This window comes from Neocloeon triangulifer, unplaced genomic scaffold (genome assembly GCF_031216515.1).
Source record: "Neocloeon triangulifer isolate White Clay Creek 2 clone unplaced genomic scaffold, ASM3121651v1 ptg000002l, whole genome shotgun sequence".
NCBI lineage: Eukaryota > Metazoa > Arthropoda > Insecta > Ephemeroptera > Baetidae > Neocloeon > Neocloeon triangulifer.
Window position 1 is genome coordinate 585,125 of NW_026775545.1, and position 21,548 is coordinate 606,672.

A 21,548-nucleotide genomic window follows, 5' to 3' on the forward strand; every position below is an offset into this window, starting at 1 on the left:
TCGTTTTGACAAAAATTAGTACAAAAATCGATTTCTTAAAATTTCTTTCTTTCGAATTAACATTTTTTTTCTTAAACGATAAAAAAAAAACTCACGAAACCCATCGAGGAAAAGCCGATTTTAAATTCAAATCACCATGAATCAAACCTCGTTCGTGAAATTCTAAAAAATACAAAAAGTTAAGTTATTAAATTAGCTAATTTTAATGTATAAAAGTGATTCTTCATGAAGCAAAATATTCGAAATTGCAACGTGAATTAAACACAGTTTTCTAAAAAAATCTAATTGTAGCTCAAAGGAAAAATAATTTTTTATTTCAATTCTAAATGCTACATCAAGTTATAAAAATTAAGAGGAATTTATACTAAGTAAAACGGTGACTGAAGAGACTAGCAATTTAATTGCACACCTCCGGGCAAAAAGCGATGCAACAGAATCCGAGGCAGTGAATGCATCGGTAATTACTCGGCTCTGATAAATAGCTTTGCAGCATTGCTTCTCAGCGCTAATCTAAAAGTTCAAAGATTAAAGAGAGAGGCTCTGTGTGTCACTCGGCTCCGTACCTTGGAGTAATTATCGGGCCAAGTCGAAGCGACGCGCACAGAGAGCAGAGGGCTTTGTGTTTGTACAAGTAGCAACGACGTAGACATTGAACGTGTGTGCATCAAACTCTGAAAGCCGGCTCTGGAACACACGCCAACTCTGTTACAAAGACACCCTTTGACGGCGCCGAGCATTTTCCAATAATTAGGTGTGCCTCCTTCATTCTCCCACGGAACAGTTGAAAGTTGAAAATCGGAAAACAAGAGCAATTTGCAGAAGTTTTTGAACTTATGCTAAGAGATATTAAAAAATAATAACCGACAATTTATATCAGTCACTAGAGTAATTCTCAACAAGGCTATTTACTATTTAAATAAGTTAAGATGTTTTTTTTAATAAAGAAGATTTAATAATGATTGAGGATTAATATTTTTTAAGGGTCAGGCCAAGACAGAGTCTTGTCGGCCTGTGCCCTTTTATGGTGATTTAGAAGGCACCACTCAATTTTATTTTTGGTTAATCTTTATTCGAAATCAAAAGCATCAGTTAATACGACGGAATGGTAGTATTTGAGTTTAAAATCGACTTTTCCTCAATAGTTTTTAATGTCTCTTGTGATTTTTACTGTGAAACAATAAACAACCCAAAAAACCCATCAAGGAAAAACTGATTTTAAATTCAGACACCATGAATTTTAAAGCCAGATAGGAACACTTTCCTGACATTCTAATTCAAAAAGAAATTTCATTTTGAAACATTTATTTTTTTAATAAACTGCAAAAGTGGTAAAATAGTTAGGGATGGACGCAGTTAGTGCTTCTTGAGGTATGAAATAAGCCAACTTCTTTAACATCTTTTGTCCATTTTCAGACAAAATTATTGACATTTTACTGAAAAAAACTTATCAAACTTCTTTCAAATGAGTTTCAAAAGTGGTTTTACCACATTTTTAATTTGGGTGATCTAGCAGACGTCTTTGCTGTTTCAAATTATTATTATATTTTTATTTTAGTGTTGGCTGACGTAAAAAGAGAATATTTACAATGAATTTACACTTTGTGGGACATTAAAAGTACAATTAACTGGTAATTAGTCAAATAGGTAATTTTCTCTAAGTTTTTTCTTAATTTGAAAGTCAACATATTAGAATAAAAAAGTTGATTTGTCGTATTTAAACTATAATTTGATCTTGTCTTTGCTTGTGGCCAAGTTGGTGCTAATGAATCAATAATGCAAAGCTCCACCTGCCGATAATCAGCGTGCGTGTGAGGTGAGACTATGAAGGCATACCGCGATCTATTACACTTTGCTCGCGCCCTTCCTTATAGACTTTGGCTTCGTGTTCTTCGCCGGCGGCGCAAAACGTAATTACACGTACGCGTATCTTTTGAAATCGAGCCCCGGCGCTCTACCTGCCGCACTGCCTCCGAAAGTCGGCAAAAATGCGCATCAGAGAGTTAATTAAACTTTGCCTCGGCTATATTTGGATTTGGCCGCATCTAGAGCGCGAGAGCTCACTTGGGGCGGTTGTGAGCGAGTGAGGGATGTGAATACATTTGAGCCTCCGAGGGAGATTGGGAAATGCAACGTGAGGATGTAACATAGATGAGAATTTCAGATTTAATTGGATTTGCTTTGGCTCGGGCATATTTCTCTGTTGGTTTGTCTTGTAATTAAAGATGAATACGGAAAATGGAGAGTTTTAAAATATGATAGATGAATAATGACTCATTTTTAATGACAGTACAAAATGCGTTATAACAATTGGTTAAAGAAACTACAACAATAGAAATATATTTTTAAAGCAATTAATGACATTTTATTTTATGCTTTAACGTGATAAATAAAATAGTTAAAAAAAAGTTAAATAAAATTAATATTTAACTTGTAATAAATTTATATATAATATTATTTTTTTTAATATTATTTTCATTTTAATTTAAAAAGTTTTGTTTTTTAATTGATTAACTTTTGTTCCATTCATTTTTACGGTAAGGAAAATAATGCATTTTTTACAATCTTATTAATAATATACTTAGCAATTTAATTCTAGCTCATGGCAAATTATATTTGTTTTCTCCAAGCTGGGAACAGCATTCAGAGCTTGTGTTCGTATCCTTATGTCTATATTGAATTAAATTTATTGTTTTAATGAAAACCTATGAATGCTGAACATGAAATATTATGAACGTCAGAAATTGTGAGAGAAACGGCCAGTTTATTATGCTGACTAATAAGTGGAAAATCTGAACTTTCCGTGCCTCTTGACTGCATAGGACCCCTTTTTTTAAATTGTTGCTGATATTAAACAAGAAGATACGAGTCAAGAGCGAGTCTGGCATTCCACCGACGAAAATTAACCCCTCTCAACCCCTGGCATTCTCTCCGGCTTATGCAAGCGGCGTCCAGGCTCGAGTGCCACACCGGTCCGTTCGCCCACTCGTCGTCGCACAAAAGGTGCGGCGGTCATCGAGGAATTTGTTAATAAAAGGGGCTCTCTCTCTCTCTATTTCTCTTTGGCTGCGGCGACGACGACCAGGACAATATATCTCATTATTAATAAACAAACAAATAAATAAATAAATAAATTCGCTCGGACGGCAGAAGAATGAATCGGGGGGTTGGTGTCCGTGCGCAGAAGCGCCGCAGCGGTGCCACGACTGGCCTGGGTGCACCGTGCAGGCCACGCCCCCCACCTGTGACGTCAGCGGTGCTCTATGGGTGCGGGAACGGCGTGGCCGCGGCACGTGGCGCGGCCGCCAGGTGGCTCGCGTGCGCCCGGCGGAGTTCTCCGAAGCGCGCGCCGCCGTACAAGCGCACCCCATCGAGAGCCGCGGCCGCCGACCGCGTCATTCGTGCCACGACCACCCTCTAGGCAGCCAGCAGCACCCGGCCAGCTCTCCCTCGCCGCCAACTATCTGTTGCACAAACTCTGAAACACGAACGCGCGTTTCCCTCGCTTCTTTCCCGAGATTTGATATATATTTATTGTATCTCGATCGCAGAAAGAACCGGAAAGCACATTTTAAATTCAGATATTCTGGCGCGAGCGCTTCTCTATGAGCCACGAACTCGTCAGGTATAGTTCGATGTTGGTTGTTCGGCTTTTGATGTTCAATGTTATTTCAGAACAAGGCTTTTCCACTTTCCAGAATAAAGAAAACGAAAAGCTGAACGGATCTGGAAGGCGCTTTCAATTCCTTCCACATCCGTCTGACTATGACAAATGACTGTTGTTGGTGTTTTATTATCAAACTCGATGTTTTTTGGTGTGCTTAAAACTTGATATTGTCTCCGGGGTTTGCTTCATTAATCAAGCAAACCTTGAGCAAATCGGTCTGATGGATTTTCGATGAAATCTCGCTGATAAATAACAAGAGTAATAAAAGTGTCTGGCTCACGAAAGAAGAAAGAATGAAAAAGCGTAATGGCTTGAGGAATAGATTCATCACTGCCTGACTCGCTCCTTCGTTCTTTCTCTTTTAAGTAAGTAAGACACGTCGGTGCACGCACGAGTTGCATCAACCTTGGGCCGGCCATTTGTTATTTTGTGCGAGGAGCGCGAAAATCGATAGAGTGGCCCCGAAAATAAAGGAGCAGCCCGCGGCTCATTAACTTAAAATATCGCCGCTTTACAACCGGTACTTTATCTCCGCGTAAAAACCCCTGAGAGACAAGGGCCGAGTTCTTAAAAAGAGCGTAAAACTTTCAATTTTACTGCCGGATATTGTGTTTTACGTCGACCGATTTGCACCTAAATTACAGACATGGAGGAGTTGGCGATTAGACGGAGAAATAATCGATACACCTCGTCAACCCTCGTCAAGCATCAGGAACTTTGTTTGAGCGAGGGATGTTTTAGTATGTAGAATATTGATGTTATTTTGAACCTAGGGAAAGATCTCGCTGTTAGGCCAATTGATGTTGCTTTTTTGTAACAGAAATTCATTTATTGAATCGTGAAATTTTCAAATGCCTCTGAAATTTATATGTAAGTTTTCACTCCACGGATAAGAATAATTATTATTATTGTTATTTAATAATCATTTGGAAAAATTATTCATGATGATTGAAAGTTCAAGCCATATTCCAATTTAAATTTTCCTAATTTTTCAATAAAAATATACCAACCAATTCCTACTGAATCCGTGAAAATCGTGTAGATATTTCTATGAAATTTAATTCAAAACTCATGCAATGAGATTTTAGCTAATATTTTGTTTGCATTTGTATTAAAAATTAAACTTTTATAGAATCTGAAGTTTTAAAGCAACCAAGATAAAATTGTGACGAAAATGGTTAGAATTATCATTTTCTATAGAATGTGTTAAGAAATGTAAAATAAAAACTAAAGTTTCAAAAAGAAATCCAAACTTTTTAGACTTCGGGAATGAACCAAATAAAGGTTGTATTTAAAGTAAGCGACCCACTTTCATCACCACCCAAGAGAGCATTTTGCCCATTTTGAAAGGAGCGAGGCGCCTGGCGAATTCCCCTCGCCGGCCGCCAAGTGCAAATTTCTCGTGCAAACACACATTCGTCTCCCCATTCTCGTTGCCACCTTTCTTTCCTTCTTTTTCTTCTAACGTGTCCTTGGAGAGGGCGCACCCTCTGCCAAGTGACGACATCCCCCGGCAGCTTGCGACCCCCGAATGTTAGTCGCACCTTGTCGAGCTGGCGTGCATCATCTGCTCTTTCGCTCTCTCCAGCTTGTCTCTTCTCTCTCTCCTCGCTCTCTCAGCCGCAGGTTTGTTTCGCGAGCAAAACGTCTGCCTGATTTGATGTGTTGTGTGTCTGTTGGTGTTGATTTGTGTGCTCGTTCGCGGCGTGCGTTGTTTGCAGAAATCAAAATGGCTGCCACCGCGGTGCCGAGCGCACCAAACACTCGCGGTTTACACTCAAATAATTAGTTAAAATTTACCTCATTATTCAAGCTAAGAATATAATATTTTCTAAATTACATCAAGTATTTCAAATTTTGAATAAAAGTAAAAGATTTATGAAGGATTTTTGTAAGTTTTTAAATAAGAAAAAACTTTATTTCTATAGAAGATTTTAACTGAAATTTAATGTTTATGCAACTTGCCGCACTTATGTGATGCACGGGTTGCATATCTTACAATTTATTTTCTTGTTTTCCACCAAGCCTTTGGTAATTTCAATCAAAGCAAGAAGCATTTTTCTCTTCTCCGGTCTCAGTTCTTTATATAATTTTAGAATAATTTACTGGAATCGCCCGATTTAGCGTGAAACTGGCGTGTTTTGGGCCGCCAGAGTAACTCGGTGCAGCATCGCGAGGGCGAAAAGGGCGAAATCATGTGGCCGTGCTGCACGTAGCCGCCCGCAATGTGGGTCAAAAGCACCAATGACGTCACTGGGAGCCGCCCATCTAAAACATGCTCCTCCAATAACAGACTGGCTTTTGCCACTTGTAAAGACCTATAAACGCGGCTCGTACGCTCGCAATCTCCACCCATTACATCAAAGTCGGCCGAAAATATGTTTAATTTCCACTCGCGCCGATCGGCCGCTCGTTAGGCGCGGATTTGACTCGTTACGCCACGAAAAACGGCGCGGCGAATCCAATTAAAACGGTTGCGGATTGATCGACGCCGGTCGAAAACGCGCGCCGAATTTTAATTACCACTTGATGCGTCGTTTATTCCCTGATCGACCATCTTGCAAATTAGCTTTTTCCTCCTGCTAAATGCGCCGGTAATACTAATCGCCGCATTAAAAACACAAGTTTAAAGAAAGGGACGGAAACTCCCCAACGTTTCTCACGCAATTTATCGGCCGTGAAATTCATAAAAGTTTTCCATTTTAAACCGAAACTTTCCGAGATGGAGGAAATTATCCTAGAAATTTCTACTTTCATTTTTTTTATGCTCGGAAGAAAGTTTGGTGTGAAAAATGACTCACACACGCCAAAGGATTCCTTTCCTTACTTTGCCGCAATCATTTAATTTCATTTAACTTTTCGTCCTGGTGCGCTCGCGACTCATGATAAATTCCCGAAGCTTTATCTCGGTTTGTGCCGGTGCCGTTTTCGCCGCCGACGCAGCAGCAACAGAAATCCTCTTAAAAATATTATACCGACTCTGCGGTGCGCTCTCCGCGAAGAAACAATTAGGAAACGTCGCCAGAAAGCCGGGCCCATTTGTCATACTTTGCCGCGCGCCGAATGAATATATCACTGCACTGCTAAGATGGCGTCGCAGCCTCACTTACTACTTTAGTTAATATTTTCGCCTCGATTTTAATTATGCGCGCAGGGGATTTGGTCGAAATGTTATTTTGTAATTTATTCGCCCGCGTTATTTATGATTTATCTCTTTGTTTCAGGTGAGTAACTCTCCTTACGCAAATAATGCCTTCCGCTGACGCAAGCATCCCCTAAAATGCTGCTTTTGTGAGTACAATTTAAATTTGCCAGGCTTTCCAAGGGTGCGATTTTCAAAATCACAATTGCTGATAAATAGATGTGATTTTGTTTATTACTTTCTCATAATAGAGAGCAAGAAACAGTTCAAATACAAAATCTGGAAAAATTTTACAATTACAAACAATACTTTGTTATTTTAGTTTCTATTAGTTGTGTAAAATAATTGTACATTAATAATAGCATATAATTATTTAAATTAGCAAGGGAAATTTAAATTTTCAATATTAAATATTTAATTTTTTAATTATTAAATGAAATTGTTTAATTTAATATATATTTATCAAAATTGGCAGATAATTAGGTACAGTAATAAAAATATTAGGTTAAAATTTTTTTCTAAAAATTATTATAAACATATTATCTCCAAGAATTTGCAACCATGAAATCATTATTAATCATTACTAATTTATATTCTTGCCTTCTTATTGTACTTGTATGTGTTTATTAAACTATTTCATTCATTCACGCGATTTGTTACTTATACTTATAATAATTAAAAACAAAATTGTGATCGATCTAATTTATAAGTTTCGTCAGAAATTGTTTGGGAATGTCATTAAATGAAAGCTCAAACGCGAGATGACGAGAACATTTCAAGTACACTGTAAGCTTATTTGTGACAAAACACTTAAAGGTTTGTAATAAAAAGATGTCAAGAGTTCGAAAAGCCAAATTGAACGACCCGGCAAGCATAATGAAAATACCTTAGGAAAGCCTGGAGCAATTTTCCGATATACACTTTTCCTTTTCCACGAAATCATTTTTCTCGAAATTCGTATTTTCCTCTTCGGCCGGGAAACATAAATTCCTCGGCGTAAGCAGCTCAACTCACTCGCAACTTTGTAAGCACTATACTTCTTCTTGTGCTTCTTCTTCTCCTTCAGATTAAAATGTTTCAACATTAAAACACGGACGGTAAGCAGCTTATTTATGCACGCGGGCGGGCGGCTGGCTTGGCCCGTCGAGTGAGTGAGAGAGAGAAAAGTTTGAGTGAAAAACACGCGCCAGGTGAAAGACGGTGAGAGTGCGGCCGCCGCGTTATGCATACCAAATCTCAGTGCCGCTTTAAAATGTATATATAAAAATTTTCTCCTCCTTCTGCCAAGTCGCAAAATAGACCCGCGCCGGTATGAATGTGAGTGAGCTAGAGCGGTGTGTGTTTTCATATGCAAATTAATTCCGCGCCGCCGCCATTAGGGTTTAATGCTGTGTGCATGCGGAGAGTGTTTTATGTAAAAACCAACAACTTGCTGCTCCACGGATGAGGGTGAATGCAAAATTGATTGAATATATTACCTCTCTCGCTCTGCCAACGGAATAAAGTCGCGCGCGAGGCAGGCAAGGCACTCACTTAGCCAGCCGCGCCTGCGAAACTTGTAGGCCGGATTAGGTACAGCCGTGCGGAAGAGAAGAGCACGGCAAAAAACCAATATATTCATCCTGCAACTCGATCGCGGCAGATCCAAACAGGTCGCAGAAGCCCCTCGGCAATCGAACTCCACTTTCGGGTAATTTTTTGCAAATGTGCGTTTCAATTATGGTGAACGCTCGATATGAACGGAAAAAGTACAAGTGAAAATTAATAACTTCTGTAAAATAGTTAAAAATTGAGAAACAAATTTTGCAATTATATGATAAGAACAAAAGCCAAATCAACCGAGGCTCACTGCGGCAGATGGGGTCTTTTTTATTGTGGAAGTTTTAGCAAAATTCTTGCTAATGGTGGTGCCGTTTTTTCGAACAATTTCTTTCTTTTCAAATAAATTTTTTCATGATGTAACAATTTGGACAAATGAACTAAAATAATAATAAACTATTTATTGATGAAATAATAACAATTTCAAAAAATTACAAGTCTTAAGGTGAAATTAAAAGAGGCAAGTTAATTATTAAAATTCAATTATGCAACAGCACTAATTTCCTGTAAATGCCGCTGCGTCTTTTATTCTCTCGAGCGATCCAATTAAATATTAACAAAGGAGGTGCCAAGTGCAGTTGCATCATTTGCATGCGGACGCATTTCCTGCTCTATCTTTCTTCTTTCTCATTCGCCCCCCTCTCTGGAATTGCATTTCAAGACGACGTTGAGTCTGATTAATTGTTTTCCTTTGCATTCGTTGCAAATTAAAATTCCGTGCTCTCGGTCGTTAATTTTCATCTTTTTTTTCATCCCGTGTATGACGAAAGGCGCAGTTCAGGCCGCGATCGGCCATTCTGGTCACGTCCGAGGCCGAGGTCCGTGCGAGGGTGGATAAAAAGACGAGCGGCCACGACATCGGCACGCACGCAGGGGGCCCAAACTAAACTACTCTCACTCTCCAACCCCAAAAGCAAGCAAGCTTTCATTAATGTAATAAAGTCTATGATTTTGGCCGTAAAATAGTCGCAGTCAACTGACTTTCAGCGCGCCAACTTTTGATGACATATGATGCTTTACGGCCATCGGACACTTGCAGCGTTTTATGCGCCGCTTGTATAAAAGTTTTTAGTGGTCTACGAAATTAGTCAATTTTTCCTTAAACTTTCATCTCCGAGGGACGTGACTGCTGTGCAAAAATAAAAAAATCTTATATATCTTTTCGCGGGCAATTGATTAAGTCGATTGTCCTCTCGAAAGTTAATTATCATTTCCGGTAGACAAAGCGATGCAAATGAATCGCACTCAAAAAGCGCTTCCTCTCCGTTTTTGCTCGGTAAAATTTGCATCATTACCAATTCCCTCGTCATTTCCTTTTTCCACCCGTGTGTATATATCAAAAAAATTTTTTGCCATCTCTCTCGGTGAAATTGGCTCCTCTTTGGCATGTCGTCGATGGTGACGTGTATTGATTCGCGCGCGCTCGCGGGGCCAACGGAAACACAGAGAGCAAGCATCTCTGCAGCACAGGCAGCTAATTACCGCGCGCAGCCAGAGAGAGAGAGAGCGAGCGGGGAAAACTAGAATATTTTCTCTTTGATGTTCCAATTCATCGGGGAATCGAGTGGAATATCGAGCGAACGAGTGAGTTTATTTGTAATAGCGGCGGCGCAAAACAACCGGCAAACCGACAACACACAACATCTAATTTGAATTCGGCCCGAGCGCAAAACACTCGAGAAGCATATTTATACATGCAATAAATAATGTGGAGAGAGATAGGTGTGCTTGCGGCTGAATTTAATGTTGTTTTCCTGCCCTCCGGAAGGGACGCTTTGTTTTGATTAGTTTGCAAATTGATGTATATGCAGAACAACCTTCCGGTGCAAAAAAAAACACATCATTTTACACACGGTGGGCGATTTATCGAAATGTAATTAATTAGCTTGATGGAAATTGTTTCATTTTTAGTTTAATGACAGATTGGGGGTTATTTCGAACAATATTAATTAAGCAAAATTAATCTTCGAATTTTATGAAAATTCAATTTCGTAGAAAAAATAATTATTCACTGTGTAAATTATTCGTTTGATTACAAAATATAACTAAATCAATTTGCATCGACTCAAACTGAAGGTAGCGTTCAAAGTTTATATCAACAAAGCTTGCACTAATAATGACAAAATTAAAATTAATGGCCTTAAACCGGTCTTCTCTTTATTTAAAATCAGGGAATTCTGCTTTTTTTCGTTAGAAAAAATGAAAAAAACCGAAATTAATGAATTTAAAGTCAGCTTTTCCTCGATGGAGTTTTGTGAGTTGTTAATTGTTTTAAGAATAAAAAAAATATCCTGCTGTACATGTTTCGCCATATTTCTTGAGCTGTGAAATTATTTTTTTTTTGTCAAAAATTAATACATACAGATATAAATTATTATCAAGCAATCAATTTATCAGTTACATTTTTCTTATGTACAAAAACAATTGTCAAATTTATTGATTACATAAGTAAAAAATTTGTTAGCTGTTACTCTCGTGAAAATAACTTTTCTAGAAAAATGTTTTATTTGCTGTAAACAATTTTAAAATATTAAATTTGTATTATTTTCGTTTTTTGTCAAAAGCTCATGAATTATTGCTGCAGCCAGCAACTAAAACGTGTAAATCAGGATATTGTTTTTTTTTTAATCTTAAACAATGAGAAACTCACAAAGCCAATGGAAGAAGAGGCAACTTTAAATTCGAATCACCAAGGCATTCTTTGTTAAAATCGTAAATTTGAAATAAAATTTGGAATTGCTCCTAAATTTTTTCATTCAAACATTTCAAATGATGAAAATAACAATGAAATTGAAACTTTCAAAATTCATTTACAGAACACTCGACTTGAGTGAGGTGAATTTCTCAAAGTTTAATATCAATTTTCGGCTTCCACTGCAAAAAGAGCCTCGCGCGCACTCGAGCAGCCGCACACATTATTCATCGCGGTGAAATTCACGCACGAGTTGTCTGTCAGTCTGTGCTGTGTGCACGGAGCCAACTTTCCAAACTATTATTCCGAGACAGATACATAAATATTCATCTCTCGGGCGGGCTGCTCGGCTCTGTTTCGCTAATTAGCCGCGCTTTTTCCTTTGCGCCGCAAAATTACAACCTCGACCATGCACATTTCTCACGAATCTAATTATATCTACCCGGGCGTGTAAGTCTTCTTGGTAGGCAGCCGATTTTGATATGCAAATCGAGTGCATCTCTTGCACCGAGCCACATTATTATCATTGCGATAAATTTGCACTCAAGTAAGCCGCGAGAGTGCTTAGTTTATTTCCCCAGCGTCTCCTTTTCAAGCGGCCCATTAAACACGCGCTGTGCAAATCACACCCGCCGCTCTGCCAGAACAATTTGCAAACTCCCTTAATGCATTAAAAGCGGCGGCGACGATTTCTTGCAGCGCAGGACCACGGCAGTAAAACGAGCCATTTCAGCCGTCCGAGTGCATTTACCTGTTTACAACGACACAATCATTACGCTTGCACTATGCAGAACGCGAGAGAGATTTATTTGGGCGTCGAGAGACGCATTTTTCATAAACAACTACACCACTCGAGAGGGTTGCACGTTAAATTAGGCCGAGTACCCTAGAATGGATAATAAACACTGGTCTGGCTAAATATTATACTGTCAACAAGCTAATTAGATGCAACATTTTGTCCCCCAATGAGATTTAAAGACAAAAGCTTATGTCAAATTACTTAAATCTGAATTTTAATTTTTATTCTTATCGACAATACATAAAAATTTTTAATTTTAATTTGATTTCTGACGTGAGAGATAAAAAAAAATGCAATGCATTAAAGGAGGCGAACATATTCGCGGGAAAAATATATTTTTGAGATATTTTGACATAGATAGAATCAATTTTCCGTCTCCTTCAAGAAAATGCCCATGTTATGACTTTTGGTCACCCGGGGCGCGAGTTATTAGCAACAGAACAATGACCAGGCGGAGGCCATCTTGGATTTAATAAAATCTAGTTAATTATGGCAAAGTCATGGTTCTGGCTGATCTATTGAGATGATATTTTCAAAAAATAAAGGAGACGATTATGGTCACGTGCACAGTGACCTTTACTTGAAATTTTCATTTTTTTTTTATGAGCCGTTCCTCATTGATAAATTTCGGCCCGAAATTTTTCAACCGCGATTTTTTTATGGATGCACAGCCACATTAGAAGATGATTTCGCATGAAAGAAAATTTAGGGTCCATGGGATTATTCCAAGATTTGATTTTTTGAAATTTAACATTACGTCTTATGGGAATTTTTACGTTTTTCCAATTTAAAACAAATCGGCCCGAAATTTTTTGCTCAAAATTTTACAAATTTACATCTTAACTACTGCTGAATAAAACTTCAAGATAAAATTTGGGTATTCATGGACATAAAAATTAATCATATCCTAATATCACTCTTATGGAAAAATTGCTAGAGCCTCCTTGTATATCAATAAGAAGCCTTTAACAAAAATCGCAAACTTTGGGCTATTTCCTAATTTTTTTAAAAAGTTTTAATACATACTCAATTTCAACATCCATCTAAAATACTTAAATTCCTGTATTATTTCTCACAATCTAGGCTGTAACATTTCAATATTCCGTGATGAAAGTTTCAAAAAAAGCAGCTTTAATGCTCTGTTTAGTTTGACGCGAATGGCCGTTGTGACCCTTTGTTTCGTGTTTCGGCGCAGGATTTGAAATGTGTCAGCTGCAGACGTGAGAACCGATTGGCTGCCGTGAAAGGACGCCTTTGTGCCCTCTTAAAGGTGGAGACTGTCTATGCAGGAGTACGTGTGTTCGGTCGGTTTCGGCTCTTTCTCGCGCTGAAAAGCGTAGTCGCTGAATGCACTTGACAAATACCTCATCAGAACACACATTATATTGGCGACGAGAAGAAGGGTTGACGGGGACGAGCTGCAGCGTGCGATGAAATTCCACCAAACTCGATTACGGAGAAATATCAAGCGCGATTCTCCGTCTCTGCTCGCAATGCAATTGCCTGCTGAATTTATTATTATGATTATTATTTCGCTCGCTAACCTAATTGCTCGCGCTCGCTCGCCGTTAATTACATTCAAGGGACGATTCGATTCCGCCGCCCGGCACGGCCGCTGCACCCATTCACTGCAGATTGTAATCGCACGCTTTGTTGGAAACAATTGTTGACGGATTAATCCGCTCTCGCGCAAACGGGAAATTGAAATTGTAATTGCCACGCAAGCGCGCGCGCGCCCAGAAGAACTGTGTAAGACAAAAGAGATGAATGCAAATTGCTGAATATCGACTTTGCAGCGAAGCTCCGAGCAAAAACGCTCCACTGAATGTTCGCAGCTGATGAAGTTTTTATCAGAACAGTTTGACCTTTCGACAGACTGATTTTTAATCAACGGATAAACTTTGAACTTTGATTGTGATCCTGCTTGTTAAATTATTCAGATAAATTAATATTGAGAACTAAATATTATTTTCTGAAATTTTTTTATAATTAATCAAGTTATAAGAATTTCTACATAAAGTTTTAAAAACTTTTTAGCTTTTCAGATTACGGCAGTTTTTTTTTATTGAAAAACAACAGTTTTTTTTTTTTAATTGATCATCAACTTACATCGTTTTTTTTCCATTTTTGAAATTTAAAATAAAAAACTAAATTCAAATGTACTCAACCAAATTGTCCTTTGTGCTTGTATTCAGTGAAATGGAATGGCAAAAAGCGCTTTAAAGCACAAACAATGAAATGATGGCATGCGAGCTGCAGCACAAAGACAAAAAGGCAATTTTATTTTTTTCATTTTTACCTGCGCGAATTGTTGAATTCCAAATCAAGGCTTTTTCGGTCGCGCCCTCTACGTCCGCGTGCAGCGTTTTAATCCGTGCGTGAGTTAATCAGCAGCGGCCAGGTTCAAAAATCAATTTCCAATCTGCCGATGTCGCCCCGTCGCGGATTATTTTTTTTCCGCGCAACAAGCGCGCGGCCCGATAATCCGAGCGCGCGCACCGGCTTGTTTGTGCTCCGATGACTTTTATAGGCGAAACTTTTTGGCATCACACAGCAGGCAATTTCGGCACGATAATTAAAATTTGTCAGCCGGTCGGTTGGGTGGACGGGGGGCCGGTGGAAAGTTGGCGGGTTGACGAGCGAGAGCGCCTTGACGGGCTCTAATTAAAATACACACAGAGAGAGAAAGAGCAGGAAACGAGGGCTGAGAGGAGCGAGCGAGGGACGCGCATGAAAAGCAGCGCCGCACTCAGGTATCTTTCAAAAGAGAGACCGGCGTTTGATTCGGAACACAAAATTTTTCAAACGAAAATGAATGGTCGCGCCGCTCACAAAGTTATCGGCGTGCCTAATCAATTGGAGTAGCGGACGAACGGACGGACAGACCCACTATCATTGACATCAAAGCCTACGTACGTGTGTCCCTTGTGTGCAGAGAAAATGTTTGCGCAAAAGAGACGAGCGTGCTTTTTGACGAGGCAGTCATACTCTGAAGTTATGTGTATAAATGTACATTTTTAATTCGCGAATAAATTGACTTTTTGTGCACTGAAGGTGAAATCAGATTTTAAATGCTGGTAGGTAATTCATTTATTTGATCTGTGGTTTGTTGAATCTGGTATAAATCAATGTTCAACCTCACCTAATTGACTTTCGAATTGGAGTTTTTAAAAAAGAAATTGGAAAAATATTAGAAATTTATCTGTTTTTTTGATAGTGTGATTAGTTTTTAAAAATTAATAATAATATATATAAAAAAACTAAAATTTTAAATCATCCAATTATTGTTAAATATTATTTATCTTCTCTTTTATTGTGTCATAAGTCATATTACATGTAATGTCTCGGTCGTAATCCACTTTTTTAAATCATGTTTATTAATGTATCCGGGTGTTGTTTATTTATCCAAATTGTTACATTCAATTGATGAAAACAATTTATTTGAAAAGAAAGGAATTGTTAGACAAAACGGCACCAACACTAGCAAGAATTTTTAAAACTTCCGAGATCAAAAAGACCCCATCGGCCGCAGTGGTCAATGTAAAAGCAAATTTTGAGAACTATTAAAGCTGAAAATTTTAGTTCAACTTTAACATAATCATATCTATATCCAGAAACAGTTCAAATTAATATGTGCAGGAGGGTTTAAATTATTAAGTAATTATTATTAATTTTCTAAATTCATAGATACTTTTTATATCGCTCACAAATGATTTTAACAAGACGACAAAAGGTTTTTCAAACTTATTTAATTCCTCTTCAAACAGGTCAATAGTTCACACAGTTTGTAAATTCAGAAAAAAATTGTGTAGTAAATAATTTGTTTGAAGAAATTAACAATCGAGGAGATGATCATGGAAATAATAAAAATAATTTGCAAATATTCTGTATTTAAATTTTATATTTTTACTGAGAAGCAATATTTTAAGTTAAATGAAACATGAATTTTCTAGTATAAACATTTTTGACGCTTTTTGTTTATTCATTCCATAAAATATTACGGGAAAGGCATAATAACCTTTTTGGATGAGAATATTTATTATTATAAAAAAAAAATGGAAAAGCAGGTTCATTTGCTAAAAGCCGTTCGACTCAAGTGGCCCTCGAAGCGCAATTTCTCGCTTGGCGGGGTAAGACGGGAGCAATATCAATATTCGAGAGAGCAGCAAATATTTGGCGAAAACGTATCGGCGCGCATGTTGCCTGCTGTTTAATACCCGAGATATATTGTATTTCAATAAAGATTTCGCTCGCTCGCTCTCTCTCCGATAAATATGCATTCGGGGGCGGATGAATTTCATATATAAGAGGGTCTGTGGCACTCGAGTGCGTGCGCCGGCTTGGTATTTTATAAATTATTCAGACTACTATTTTGTGAAATCGCGAGCTCTTTAGTATGTAGTGGTGCTGCGCGCTCTGCTCCGCGCGCCTTTAAGAGGTTTTTCTCTCGCAAATTTATGGCCACCGACGCCGCGAAAGAGGATGATTATGTGGGCGTGAGAGAGCAGAGGGAAAAAACTACCGAGAGAGAGAAAAACCCGAATGACTGTTGGCTCCGTGTAGAATTCATATCGTGCGAGCAGTTTAGACGCGGGTTATATGGAAATGGCGTCCACAAATGTGGGGAACCTTCAGATTGAAGGAGCGTGGAAAATAAATTGAGAATGCATTGAGGAAAAAAATTTCAATTTTTAGTTCTGTTGCAACTTAATTTTAAGCAATTCTTTAATTCATAAATTATATGGATTTCATGAAAAATTGAAACCGGGCAAACCTCGTTGCAAAGAAATATTGAAAAAATAAAGAACAACGAACTCCAAAAGGCGACCTGGTACTTAAAAAACATAAGGTTTTGTCATGTCCAATCAAAAACTAAGTGGGCGGAGAATTAATGAAGAAATAAAAATTAAAAAGGGAGAAATAAATATTGAAAATAAACAGAAATTAATAAAGCATAGGATTTTTTTGCTTTTTGGAATTTTTGTTTCTTAAAGCTAAATTCCCCCCGTTTAATATTTTAATTTTTCATTTATTCCTCCCACTTAGTTTTAGTTTGGACACGACAAAGCCCTAGTTTTTAAAATACCAGCAGACCGCGCAGGTCGCATTTTGGGGTCCTTTATTTTTCTCATTTTTTCTTTAAACGAGGTTTACCTGGTTTCAATTTTTAATCTCTTAAATTAAATTAAATTATGGTGATTTGAATTTAAATTCGGCTCTTCCGCGATGGGTTTTTGAGTTTTTCATAGTTTAAGAAAAACAATATCCTATACTCCACATGTTTCGGCTGCAGTCATAATTCATGAGCTGTGAAAACATTTTGACAAAAAATTAGTACAAAAATAAATCTTTTTTCAAAAATCACTTTTTCTTTCATAGTGACAATTTTGAGTGAAAATTTATTAATTAACATTTACTTTTCACAAAATAATTTTTGACAAATTTGACATTTATTTCAAAATATTTTTTTTAAAAAACATAAATTTTCTTCTAATAATTAAATTAGTTTGCAATCACTAGTAAAAGTTCTAAAGTTTCTCAAAAATAAATTTCAGCCAGGATAACTTTTTTTTAAAAATTCATAATTATTCAATTTTTAACCAAAATTGTCAACATCAAATAAAATTGTCCTAAAATTGAAGAGCTTTAGCCTATATACAGTGGTTAATAATCCGAAATAGATTTGCGTCACCAGCATCAGAGCGGATTAGCTGCAAACTCTATCACTCGCTCTCGCTACTCATCGAGCATTAGCAAATCAACGCCTAATCATCAGAAGCGCGTTCAAAACACGTCCGTCCGTCCGTCCGTCAAACTAGGATGGAACTTGTTGCTGACGATGTTTTTCCCGTTGAATAATATATATGCCGCTTTGCATAATCCTTTAAACACTCTCGCAGGAACTACAGTCAAATAGAGGCACCGCACTAGCGTGCATTGTTGCCGGCGATAATAAAGCAGCAGCTCTCCCCGCGGTATTATTTTATCTTTAAGCTGCATTACGGAGAGCGAGTGTGTGATGGTGGCTGGCTGATGATGGTCTGGCCTGTTTAGCGTTGTTGGCTGTTGCTCTCTCGGTTTGCTACCCTCGCCGTCTGTGCCGCCGCCGCAGCAATTCCACTCGCTGCCTGTTGCATTCCACCACCGCAAATTATTACGATTAGGAAGGACGCCGACTTTTCGCTTTATCTTTTAAATCTTGGCAGCGAAAACGCCCCGGAAAGAACGGAAAGAGAGGGAGGGTGAAAATACCAAATAAGGGAATTTGTGGAGGCCGAGGAAAGAAAGAAAAAATGCTAGCAATTGGGTTGAAATTTAATTTTGTGTATGGAAATGAATGAATCGGGCTTTTCCTCTTTGCAGAAATATTTTTTTATTAAAAAAAGAAAAGCAATTTGTTTTTTGAATAAAAAAACGAAAAAAACTATTTCTGCAACGAGGGAAAAATTTGATTCATTCCTTACCTCGAGTTTCAACTTCTTCAAGCAAATTTTATGCATTTTTTTTAATTTTTTTAAATACGTAATTTTGTTGTGCGTTATATTATTTAAAATTATTTTTGCTGTGTGTATAAAGATGCTTTTTGGTGCAAAAAAGCTCAATATTTAAATGAATTTTCCAAGTATTGATAAAACTAGAAAAAAAACCTCTAAATAAAAAACACAATTTAAATTAAACTTAAATTTAACAAAAATCAATATTTGTGAACTCATTTTCTCCAATTCAAAGTTACAGGAAGACAATTTTATATGAAATTTTTAATATTCGCAAAAATATTATTTCTGAATAAAAAACAAATCAAATTTGTCTTTTTTATAGAAAAATTATTTTCTTTGTTGAAAAACGGACGTCATAATTCATTTTTCATCATTAAAATAATACAAACTCGATATCAGCTTTTGCAAGTTGAATGAAAACTTTTGAATAAAATTTACATGAGAATCGGAAACGCCCGAGAGCCAAGCTCATTATTTGCTTCACCTTGCACGAGAGGTCACGGTTCGTTTTACGTTTTGGGCGCTGCTTTTTAGCGAAATTCCCATGAACACACGGACGATTTTTTTCCCTCTCGGCTGCTGCCCCGGCGGACGCTAATGATAATTAATTTCCAGATAGCCCGATGTTTTTGCTTATGCGCCCGTCCGCTCGCTCGCTCGCTCGCTCGCTCACACACATGGCCGTTTTCCCATCAGCGTGTTTGTTGTTTTTCCACTCTCTTTAACCTGAAATAATAACTCTTTATGGGTGCGCTCGCAGCGGCCGCGCGGAAAATAATTATGCCAACAATAGACCGAAAACAAGTTTTTCATTCTCCATTTTACAATGTTACGTAAAATAAATATATATAAATTTAGGTTCGGATAAAACGCATTGTTGGATTTGCAAAGTGACAGGTTTGTATGGAAATGTAGCCGGCGACATGTGTGCAGCAAGTTGTCAGAGGGATTTTTATTTATTTCTCGCTGCTCGGTCTAATATCGCGGCGGCGGCCGGGGCGGTAAAGAGACATAACGGCCGGGAAAAATGGATGCATAGATAAAATGGAGGCTGCAACACGACGAGCGAGAGCGAGGGCGAAGAGCTTTGAGGGTATAAAATAGGGTACGAGGTAGTTTGCATGCAAATTGAATAAGGTTCGAAAGTGATGGGGAAGAAGCGCAGCCGGCGAGGCCAAAAGGTGTAGCAGCCGAGCCAGCCGAGCGCGGGGCGAAAATAAAAGAGGGCGACAAGATTTGCTCTCGACACCGCTTAATCAATTCGACCGAAGGGACGCTGGCTGGAATATGCAGATTTTCGGAATTTGCACGAGCCGAAGAATAATGCACAAAGCGAAAATGCAAAAAAGTCGGCGCCCGGTGCCGGCCAAAGATTCGAGTTGAAAGGTTAGAAAAACTTGATGGAAAACAAACTCGGATTTTTCTGCCAGTGGCGCCGGTACACAGGAAAGTTTTTCAAATTGCGAGTATAAAAACAGTTCAGATCTTCAAGTTAAAGAAATTATTATCAAGTTTTTGAATTAGTTCAGAAGGAAAATCGAGAAATTTAAAACCGGTAGTTATAAAGCTGAGGATGAGGAGGCAAAAATTGCAGTAAAAAAATTAGGATTTTGAAATTGCTATTTTATTCATATTTGATAGATTGATTTAAAGTTATTTACTAACTCAATAAACATTTTATAATTTTATTTTTAGCATTGAAAATTGTATTAAAAATTGCCTATTAATTATATATTCAAGATTTACTTTTTTTTGCAAAAAAATTGTTTCCTTTTTGGTCCTTATTTTGATTATCGCGCGACTATTCATTATTTTCATATAATTTTGTGTTCACTCTGATAAATTCTCATCACTTTTTGTTGAAAGCTGCTTTGATTCCGAGGATTAGGGTGTTGTAGTCCCTGTTTTACATCAATTTCCGCCTCCCATCGGAATTTTTCCCATCTCACGCGATCGTGCATCGGTTCACGTCGTCAGGCGCCACATGATTGTCACACGCAGCGAATTTTCCACGAATCGATCGCACAATTTTTCATCATCAGCAGCACCGGGGTCCTCTTTTTCTCTCTTGCTCCGTTCGAAAGGAATATTTTAACGCTTCAAATGCTATGCAGATTTCGCTCCCTTTTCTCTCTCTCTTTTTTTTCACTCCGGGCCCCACAGCTGAAGTAGGAATTGGCTCTCCTGCGCCCTTTTTTAAAGTGGAGTAGAGATTACGCTGCGGCAATTTATGCATCTTTTCTAATCCGCCAACGCCATTAGAACGAGTTTATGGGATTTGCCGAAGAGGTAATTTCAATTAAGACTCCCTCTTTTGATCAAAAATTTTTTTTTTACAAAAAAAAGAAGGGAAAATGAACTTTTTACCTCTCGCAGGGGAACTGGTCAGAAATTCTGTTATTTGTTTTCTGCACTCGGACGTGCATTATTTTGTTTAACAATATAAGGCCAGAATTAAGTAGAGAGCACAGGCTTGTTCGGCTTCCATCTTGATGACAATTCCAGTTGTTACACTCGAGGGGATTTGACCCAAAACTTGGCGCGGCCCTTCAAAACCCAGCGGCCGTCAACTCGGCAGCGACCCTTGTTACGTACTTGTTTGTCTTTCTTCGGCACAACTCCCGAGCGATGATACTCGAGCAACTCTTTCCGCCGACGCTTGATTGCATTAAAACCGAGACGCAAAGCGTCTTGCGCGCGTGCAGCATTATTATTATTAGCTTCTTTCGAGTGCTTTGCGCAAACAATCTTGAGCTTTGTAGCAAAATCTGAAACGAATTCTCTCTTTGTTCTAGGTAAGTGTTTCCGCTCGACGGACGCTCTCTTTGTCGTGATGGCTGTGGAGATGTGGTAAAGTACAAAATGCAATTATATTGAATTGTGCATCCAATAAGACATTCGAGTAGAAAATATCTTATTTTACACTGGCAGAGATTTGGCAGCTAACATTGTTAATAATATAATTTTTAATCTATTGTTGGATTGTTCATAAAACTAAAAACATTTAAAAGGTTTTCTTTTCCAAAACGAATTAACCATTAAATTTCAATTTGTGGCTCTAACAATTATATGAAATTATATGCTTAATTGAGCAATTTTGTCATTAATTTGAAAATGAAGTAGAATGTAGCCCATTTTAAACATTCATAATTATA

The 21,548-nt window shown here is 37.9% G+C and overlaps 1 protein-coding gene across 12 annotated transcripts in view; it reads left to right on the forward strand.

Moving 5' to 3' along the window:
* LOC132202622 (CUGBP Elav-like family member 4) overlaps positions 1 to 21,548 on the forward strand; it is a 310,726-nt gene that overhangs the window by 186,241 nt on the left and 102,937 nt on the right. For 2 of the 12 annotated variants that reach the window (XM_059629727.1, XM_059629681.1), the window contains exon 1: positions 3,411 to 3,622. The exons of the other annotated variants lie outside the window; for them this stretch is intronic. The gene's annotated coding sequence lies outside the window, so the exon portion shown is untranslated. Of the gene's footprint in view, positions 1 to 3,410; positions 3,623 to 21,548 lie in introns of those variants that run through there. 12 annotated transcript variants of the gene reach the window in all.